We start from the raw sequence: 9,157 nt of genomic DNA, 5'->3' as shown, positions 1-9,157 counted from the left end.
TATTTTCCTTTTAAACACACAAACCGCAATGAAGTTTTACATAGCATATGGGCCTACAATCATTCTATGAATATTTTGTGAATGAAGACCTCTGGGAAGGGGCACTTGGGGGCTTCAGGAATCGAGGCCAGACCTAGTCTGGCTAGGATGGGAGCCCCCTGCCACGAGAGGCCCCTGGGCATTTGAAACGTGGCTGGTGTGTGCTGTTCATGTAAAATACACACAGCCTCCAAGACTTGGTATGAAGATAAAGAGTGCAAAATTTTTCATTAGTAAGTTTTACATTAGTTACCCGCAGAAATGATAACATTTTTGATATATGAATTCAATAAACTGTATTATTGCAATTAATTTCACACATTTGTTTTTCCTGTGTTTAATATGGTGGCTAGAAAATTTAAAATACTGTGTGTGGCTTTAGTGACATTTCTACTGGACACAGCTGGTCTGGGCATCCGGAGTTCGTATCTCCTCGGTGGAGCCAAGCCAGTGAGTATGAGTAGGGCAGGGGCGGGGCGGAAGTCCTGCCCTGGGAAGCCCAAAGTCCCCGGAGACCAGAACAGCCCGGGGCCTGCTCTGCCCACCACACGGGCTTGCTTCGTCTGCCGTATGACCCTGAGCAAACTCTTCAGCATCTTGGAGCCTCAGCTCCCGCCTCTGGTCATAGCCAGCCCAGGGGGGCTGCTTTCGGAAATCCTCATTCACACAACAGGTATTTCTGTGCCGGGCACAGGAATGCAGCACTAACACGATGCCCTCACGGAGCCTACAGTCTCTCCAGGGAACAGTAAACGAGTGGCTAGTGTCCACGCTTCCAGGTCAGGAAGGCCTGTTTCTAAAGGAGTCAGTGCTGAGATCAGGATGGAACCTTCTAGGCAAAGCTCACAGCAGCCTACAGCAGCCTGTGCCAAGGCCTGGAAGCAGGAACCGGCTAGGCGTGTTGAGGGCCAGCAGGAGGGCATGAGCTGGGACCGGTGGGCGGTGGGCAGGTCCCACAGACCTCGAGGCCGTGTCAGGGGTGTGCACTTGTTCTAGGGGGACAGAGCCGACTGGTGGGCTATGGATTCGGACACATGCGGGGACAGAAAGAGAAACCGATCCCCCAGGGCCGCCTGCCAACTGGCCAGGCCCCAGTGGCAGACCTCACCCCACAGTTGTCTTCAGGATTTATAGCCGAGTTTGCATCTTAGGTGTGAATTCCAAGGTTCAAGTCTGGTGGGCACCTGGCTTGAGCCCAGAGCCAGTGCACACCTCCTTCCCCGGGGGCTCCCGGCAGGCCCCGTCCCTCTGTCCTGGCTGTGGATGGGGTGAGGGGGGTCGACAGTCTCCCTTGGCCTTCAGATTTGATGGGACTCAGCCTCCAGAGGGAGGCAGGAGCCTGGGGCTCACAGGTTGGTTGGGGAGAGGCATTGCTGGCTTCCCAGGCCTCCCAGAGGAAAGATGGTGAGAGCGTGTCCTCCAGAGAGAGGGACTCACTGGATGGAAAGGCTTCCCATGCGGGGAGGGCAGCACCTCCCTGAGTAAAGGCACAAGCCAGACCAGAGCCCGTGGGGTCAGCAGGGAGGTGACCTTGGCTCACAGGCGGGGGAGGGGGGTGGGGAGGACATCAGAGTGCCCTGAAGAGGCGGGGCTGCAGGGTGAGCACCCACGCTCCCAAAACAAAGAGGTGCACGGGCTCTGAGCGTGAAGAGGAAGGCAGGGTGCTGGGGTCATCAGAACAGCATGGAGCTCGGGACAAATGGGCCGGGACACGCAGAGCCCGGAAAAGCTAAAGGGACTCCAGAGGAGGAAACGAGAGACGTTGAAAGAGTCCTTCACTCAGTGCCACTGGGGCAGGTTAGAGAAACTACCTGATTAAATCCTCACTTCTCCTTGCCGCGAAGTACATTTCAAGGAATAAGAAACTAAGTTGGTAAGCAAACATTTTGGAACAAACTTCACCATGTATGTCTTGGGGGAGGCCCCCGCCCTCCACTGCAGCGTTCTCACCAAAACCATTCTTGAGGAGGGGAGGACACACCCAGGTTCAGAGAGACTCCAGCAGATACCTGCTCCTGACCCCTCGGAAACATCACCGCCGTGAAGAGAACACGGAGAGAGCTGGAGGTCACCGCAGCTCCCAGTCCTGGACTGACTCCTCCGTCTAGACCGGCAAGTAGCTCGCGGGACGCAGCTGGGTCCGTGGGACCAACATTAGGTGACTGTATCCAGGAAAAACTCCTGGGTGTGGTGACGGTGTCACAGTGACATGGGCGGACTCTGTTGTCCTTGGAGACCGTGGTATTACTGCAGGTGAAAGGTCAGGATGCCAAAGCTGGTTCTCACGTGGCTCGGGGAGCGGGCAGTGGCGCTGGCAGCTGATGGACAGATGCACATGTGCACGCACAGGAGGACGGCACACGCATCCCTGGGTGGAGACCGGGAGATGACAGACGGGTGACGGTGGCTGGCTGGCGGTGCGCACACGGGGAGGCGGGCGGGCGCTGGATGCGGCTGAAGGGCGTCTGGCCGCTCGTTGGACTCTTCTTACCACTTTTCCGAAAGGTCGAAATGTTTCAAAATGAAAGTTATGAAAAACTGCCAATTCCTATTTTCTAGCTTTCCCATGGTTGATCAAACTTCTAGGACACAGAGAACTTTCAGAGCTCTAGAAGACACAGGACAAATTATATTTGCTATGCGTCACATTTTCAGACTTCAAAACAGACTGTCAGATTTAGAAATTGAAAACAAGTAAAAACATTTTAAAACCTGAACAAAGGGAATCCTTTCGTTGTGTGTTATAATCACGTTTCTGCTGTCCGTGTGTATTTTCATCTGCACAGAGTAAGTGTATTAAGCCAACACTTTCAAACATATCTGCCAGGGTCTTTGCTCATGTTTTCTCACGAGAAAACCAGGAAAGATGCACAGAAGCGACATGGGGACACCTCACTGCCAGCCGACACCTCAGACACAGCCCTGGGGGTTTGCTGTTTCCCGTGCAGGGAGGGTGCCAGGCGCCAGCCCGAGAGGGCTGCTTTCTCAGCGGGGGCCAGTCGCAGTCAAAGCCAGTGGCTACTTGGATCAGGAGCCATGAAAGTGGCCATGGCCCCTGACCCCGTCATCCCACGGCTGGGCACTTAGTCCACGAAAATGACCCAGATACAGAACGACCACAGACTAAACGGTTCAGGGCAGCACAACTTGAAATAGCAAACACTGGAAACAACCGAAAAACCCAGGTGTGAACCGACTGTTTCCCTGACCCTTCCCCTGCGGTGGGAAACGGGGGAGGATGGCTTCCTGCCGTGGAAACTCCAGCAATGTGTCCAGCAGTCTCACCTCTGTTTTCTCCACCGGGTTTGGGGCGCCCTGCTCTTCTCAGTGTTGGCAGAGACAGGGCACTGTCCATGAGGGGCGCTTGCGGGGGGAGGCTTGTCTGGCATCGTTTTCTCTCAGTCCTGCAATGAGTTAATCTTCTTGTTGAAGAAACTCAGTCGCTTCTATTTGGAACGAGCCATGTGAGATCAGAAACCGGGGTTCTGGGCTGGGAGCAGCCGTTCTAACCTCCCTGGGCCTCGAGTTCAGTGAACAGAGCTTCGCCAGCTGGCCCTCCTCCTCCAGGAAGCCATCCCAGGGCTGGCTTCAGACCCAGCCTCTTGCTCACCCTATGACGGGGCAAATCATATCACAGCTCCAAGCCTCAGTTTCCCCATCAGGGAAAACAGGACGCCAGTACCTCGGTTCCAGGACTGCTGTGGAAAGAAAAGGCAGAAGTGATGGAAAGACCCTGAGAGCATCGTGGCTTCCTCCCCGTGGCTGTGTCGTCAACCCGGCACGTTCCCGCCTGCTTGTGACCTGCGTCGGAGGACAGGGCCGTCTTGTGGCAGCGTCGGCAGCCTGGTGGGCTGGCATCTGGGGGAGGCACCAGGCTGGTCTGGGTCAGGGGGGCTCTGTGAATCCTCCTGGGGGCAGGCGTCCTGCCCTCTGGGGCCAAGTAAGGTCCGGGGCACAGGACTTCCTTGTAAAAGAGGCTTCCTCACACCAGCCTGGCCCACTGGGCACACCCCAGGGGACGTGGAAGGCAGCTCTCCTGAGGCCAGAAGGCCTGGGAGGAGAGGAGGGGTAAGGAAGAGGGGTCAGGGGAGCGGGAGAGGAGGAGAGAAGCAGAGGAATGAGGGGTGAGGTGACGCGGAGCGGGAGGCAGGACGGAGCACCCTCCCCGCCTTGCCCGCATCTGCGGTCACAGGACGCTCTCCTGCGTCAGCCTGAGCAGGATGGCGGTGCCAGTCACTGTCACGATGGCGTCCCCTCTGCAGGGGGCCCGTGTGTGCCTGTGGGACGTGAAGATCCCACCCTTCTCGGCAGCCACACAGGGACACGGCTGCACACGTCGGACCCCAATCACAGGGGGCCCCCGGACACCTTCATGCATGAACACCCCCGTGCATGGAGATCCGGCCTGGGGGCTCAGAGGGGAAGGGTGGGTGGGCAGGCTGCCTTTGTCCTTGTCAGTCAAGTCCTGGGTCAGAGAACTGACAGGAGGCCTCCCATTCCCTGTCATCTCCCAGAACGTGACAGCTTCCAGACAGGAAGAGCAGTCAGCCCAGCCCCACAATCCGGTTTTTGGATCAGAACTCTTGTGACAAGGACCCAGCTCACGGTGCCCAAGGAGACAGGGGACGGCTGAGCCAGGGTGAGCGGCGTCAGGTACAGCTGGATCAGGGCCTCGTCTCAAACTCGCTCTGCAGTGGGAGGCAGCGCCCAGCAGCCCAGCCTGACCCCCGTGCAGCCCTGGACTTCTCAGGACTCTGTCTCACTGCCATGCCTGGGGCTGACTGTGTCCGGGGGGTGCGGACCCAGTGCCCAGAACTCCTTGGGTTGCCCTCAGCCCCCAGGTTGATGAGACCACACAGCCCCTCCTTGCACCCGGCCTCCCTGAGAGGCTGCCCTGCCCTGACTGGGCAGCCTCTGATCCCAGCCCCCTGGAGCACCCTGGAATTCGGGGCTCACACCTGTATCCCTGGGGACTCTTAGCTGCCCTTTGGAGGAGTGAGCTGAGGCCCGGGTGTGACTGCCAGAGACAGCCTCTGCCTCCAAGTTGTTTTTCTCAGCAGGAGAGAGCAAAGTGCGTCAGATAGTCTTATCCCTGTCCTGCTGTGACCTGCAGGCACCCCTGGGGCAAGGGAGGCCCTGCAACCTCTGGACACCTCCGCACGTCCCTGTCGGGGCTCAGGGGCCCACCCCAGCGTGGGCAGGACAGGGCCCGGGCCCGAGGAGCCAGTCCTGGGTTTAAGGGCATTTCCGCTCCCGCCGGTTGTACAGCCTTTAGCAAATGCTTCCTTCACTGGCCTCAAGACAGAGTGGGCAAGGCAGCGGAAGTAGAGTCGTGATGTTTGTAGTAATGCCCGAGAGGTAAGTGCTCAGTGCAGAGCTGGGTATGTGTCTGAATACAGCTGGTGTTCTGTGGCCGGTGACGGACAGGTTGCACAGGGTGCTATCTGCAGAGACGCCAAGCCTGGTAAACAGCAGGTGCTCAGTAACAGCACAGAGTGCCCCACCCCCGGCTCAGCAGCCCTGCGAAAGGAGCCCTGGGCTTGGGGACAGCGGCAGCCTCTTGGTTCCCTCTGGGCTGGGGCCACTGAGCTCACGTTTACCTGGACAGGAGCCCCCTTCCTGTGTCCTCCGGCGGGAGACCAGGCCGGTCCTGGGACGGCCATCCTCCCTGGAGGCCGAGTCTCAGCGTCTGCACGCTGCTGGGTCCACGGCTGTTCCCGTCTCCCCTCCCTGGACGGTCTGCCACCCCCAGCCTTGCAGGCTCCCACATGGCCTCCACGCTGACCATCCTGCAGTGGGGTCTCCAGCCCAGAGCTCCCTTCTGAACCCCAGGGCCCTTCAGGCCAGCACCTCCCCAACCAAGACGAACCCCGAGACCTACCTCTGAGTTCTGGGGACACCATCACCCCACCCCTACTGCTAGGCCCAGGAGTCTCAGAGCCAACCGTGAACTCTCTCTTACTCTGTACCTCTGAGCGGGCAGGAAGCCTTGTCAACTGACTCTCTGAAACTTGACCAGTCTCCAGTCCTCGCCTGCGAGCCAGCCGCAGCCCCACCCCTTCCCTTTATCCCATGCACCCCCAGACTGCACAGTCAGTGATCCTTTCAGAGGCGAATCCGCCCAGGTCACTTCTGCTCCGACGTTACCCTAATAAACTCTGGGCTGGAGAAACCCACCAGGAGATGCTTAAATGACGCCCACCCTCGTGCGAGATGAGAGCAGGGTCAGGCTGCAGGCGAGTCCAGCCTTGATGATGGAGAGAGGGCTCTGCCAGCAGGCTCCCTCACCACCACCAGGGCCCTCCCCGGAACTACAAAGCGCTTTCCCCGGCAGATAACAGGTTATAGATAAGTCTGTACTCCCCACCAGCTCCCTCTGCCAAAGCTGACGGGCAGAGGCAGATGCAGGCCATGAGAAAGCCTCCCCTGGAGTCCAGCAACGTGCTCCAGCAGACGTCAGAGTCCGGCCCAGCCTGGCCCCGCTCTGTCTCCCGAGAGACCCCGGGAGTCAGGACCACCCGGATTCTGAAGGCAGCCTGACTTCCCCACCGCACACAGCTCTTCCACACAGCTCAGGGAGCCTCACGCCTTCTGACCACGACTAGGCCGCTGGGCCCCACGTGGCCGGGAAGAGGCCTCCAATGTCACCGAGGGTCTGACTAGGACCCTGAACTCCAGAGCAGCTGTGGGGTCCTGGGCAAGGGCAGCTCAGCCCCCGGGAGACCCCGCCCAAATCCGGCCTGACTCTTCCTAGTGTGTGCGGGGTGTGAGTCAGGTCTCCCCGGCCCTGGTCTCGGTATCCCAGGAGGATAGTCTGCTGTAGCTCCCTATTCCCACAAAGCGAGTGATCCCAAGACAGACAGTGAAGCCACAGCCCAGAGAGGTGAGCTCCTGGAGGTCAGGGCTCTGAGCACCGGGCTGGTGGTTCTGTCCACCAGCCTGACAGGGAGTGGGGGCTCCTTCACCCACCAGCCTGACAGAAAGTGGGGGCTCCTCCCGTCCATCAGCCTGACAGTGAGTAGGGGCTCCTTCATCCATCAGCCTGACAGCAAGTGGGGGCTCCTCCCGTCCATCAGCCTGACAGTGAGTAGGGGCTCCTCCCATCCATCAGCCTGACAGCGAGTGGGGGCTCCTACTGTCCGTCAGCCTGACAGTGAGTGGGGGCTCCTTCATCCATCAGCCTGACCAGGAAGAAGGGGCTCCTCCCATCCGTCAGCCTGCCAGGAACTGGGGGCTCCTCCTGTCCATCAGCCTGACAGAACTGGGGACTCCTCCTGTCCATCAGCCTGACAGCGAGTGGGGGCTCCTACTGTCCGTCAGCCTGACAGGAAGTGGGGGCTCCTCCTGTCCATCAGCCTGACAGAACTGGGGACTCCTCCTGTCCATCAGCCTGACAGGAACTGGGGGCTCCTCCTGTCTGTCAGCCTGACAGCGAGTGGGGGCTCCTTCATCCACCAGCCTGACAGGAAGTCAGGGCTCCTTCTGTCCGTCAGCCTGACAGGAAGTGGGGGCTCCTACTGTCTGTCAGCCTGACAGGAAGTGGGGGCTCCTCCTGTCGGTCAGCCTGACAGGAAGTCGGGGCTCTTCATCCATCAGCCTGAGAGGAACTGGGGGCTCCTCCTGTCCGTCAGCCTGACAGGAAGTCGGGGCTCCTTCATCCACCAGCCTGACAGGAAGTGGGGGCTCCTCCTGTCCGTCGGCCTGACAGCGAGTGGGGGCTCCTTCATCCATCAGCCTGACAGGAAGTGGGGGCTCTGCGGCTGTGAGCTGGAGGCCTCGGTTCCGCTTCCTCCAGAGCGAGTGACCGCAGCTGGGCAGGGCTGAGGCAGCCCCCACGGCTGATCCTGGGAAGTCCCTGCCACTGTTGGCACTGGTGACTCAGGCCAGCCCTACTCCACCCAAAGGGGATCACCAGGCCCCCCTTGACTCAGAGGTGCCCACTGGCTCTGGCACATGGGGGAGCCCCAGCACTGGGCCCCCTCAGCCTCTCAGGAGAAGCACCGGGGTTACAAACACCAGGCCTGAGAAGTGGGCAACTCATCTTCCAGACCAAGGGAAGCAGTGACCAGCAGTCTGGCTGAGGTGGGCAGGCTAATATCCAGAGGGAGAGCTGGCTTATACTCTCCTGAAGTTCCCCCAAGATGCCCACCCACCCACCTCTGATCCCCTGGTTACCTGTAGGTTTGAGGCGGGAGCGGCCCACACATCTGTCCTGCCTGCCATCTGCCTGGGACAGGACTCCTGCAAGGAGGAGACTGAGGGACATGCAAACATCCAAGGGTGTGGGCGGTATGAGCTGGGTGCCGGCAGGCACTGAAATAGCCAGTGCTCCTCAGGCTCTGGGCAGCAGCTCCCAGCCCAGGGTGTCCCCAGGGGCTCCGAAGGCCGTCCTTGACAGTCGACACCCCAGCCAGGCTGCTTCTGGCACTCAGCCACTGTGAGGGCCAGAGAAGAGCAGCCTGCACGTGACCCCGAGCTCCCCACCAGCCCAGGTCTATTAGCAGGAGGATGTAGCCAGGCTCCCCAGGAGCGCCTCTTGATCCAGGGAGCCAAGGATGAATCCAAGAAGGCTTTAAGGAGGAGGTGGCATTTGAGTGGAGCCTTGAAGGATGGCAGCCAGTAGCAGGGCGCCTCTGCCAGGAATTCTGCTTCCAGCCGTGCTCCACCCATCTTATCTTCCTCTCAGGGGAGCTGGATCCCAGGGACCTTCCTGTGAAGGGCAGCAGAGCCGCCGCCTCTCTGCCCCACACTGCAGAGCTGTGTGTCACCCGTCTGGAATGTGCTCTCCATTCCTCCGCCTCCCCCGCCCCCTGTGCCGCCTCCCCTCCCCTTCTCCTCAGCTCCCTTTCTCCCCCGGCTCCCCCCTCCCCTCCCCCATCCCCCCACCTGCCCCTCCCCCTCCACCCCCCATCACCTGACCCAGCCGTGCCAGGGCGGCCACCTGGCCCAGAGACTGGGTCTGGGGGTCTGCAGACCACAGCCCCACCCCAACCAGGTACCGGGCAGAGGGAGGGGCACCTTCCCAGTCAGGGGAGATTTCCCCACAGGCCTCCCTCCAGCCTGAAGGGCAGAGTCAGCACCCTCTATTAGCCCGGGCCCAATGCAAGGCCACTCACTC

At 59.9% G+C, this 9,157-nt stretch overlaps 1 long non-coding RNA gene across 1 annotated transcript; it reads right to left on the bottom strand.

The window, feature by feature from the left end:
- Nucleotides 1-2,650: 2,650 nt before the first annotated feature.
- On the bottom strand, nt 2,651-8,204 carry LOC133238850 (uncharacterized). Its single transcript, XR_009733659.1, has 2 exons — nt 5,921-8,204; nt 2,651-3,737 (listed from the first exon to the last, which is right to left on the bottom strand). It is a non-coding gene; the product is annotated as an uncharacterized LOC133238850 (long non-coding RNA).
- Between the last annotated feature and the right edge of the window lie 953 nt (nt 8,205-9,157).

The sequence above is a fragment of the Bos javanicus genome, chromosome 25 (assembly GCF_032452875.1).
Source record: "Bos javanicus breed banteng chromosome 25, ARS-OSU_banteng_1.0, whole genome shotgun sequence".
NCBI lineage: Eukaryota > Metazoa > Chordata > Mammalia > Artiodactyla > Bovidae > Bos > Bos javanicus.
The sequence above is the reverse complement of the archived record's forward strand: the minus strand, read 5'-3'. Positions and strand labels throughout refer to the sequence as shown.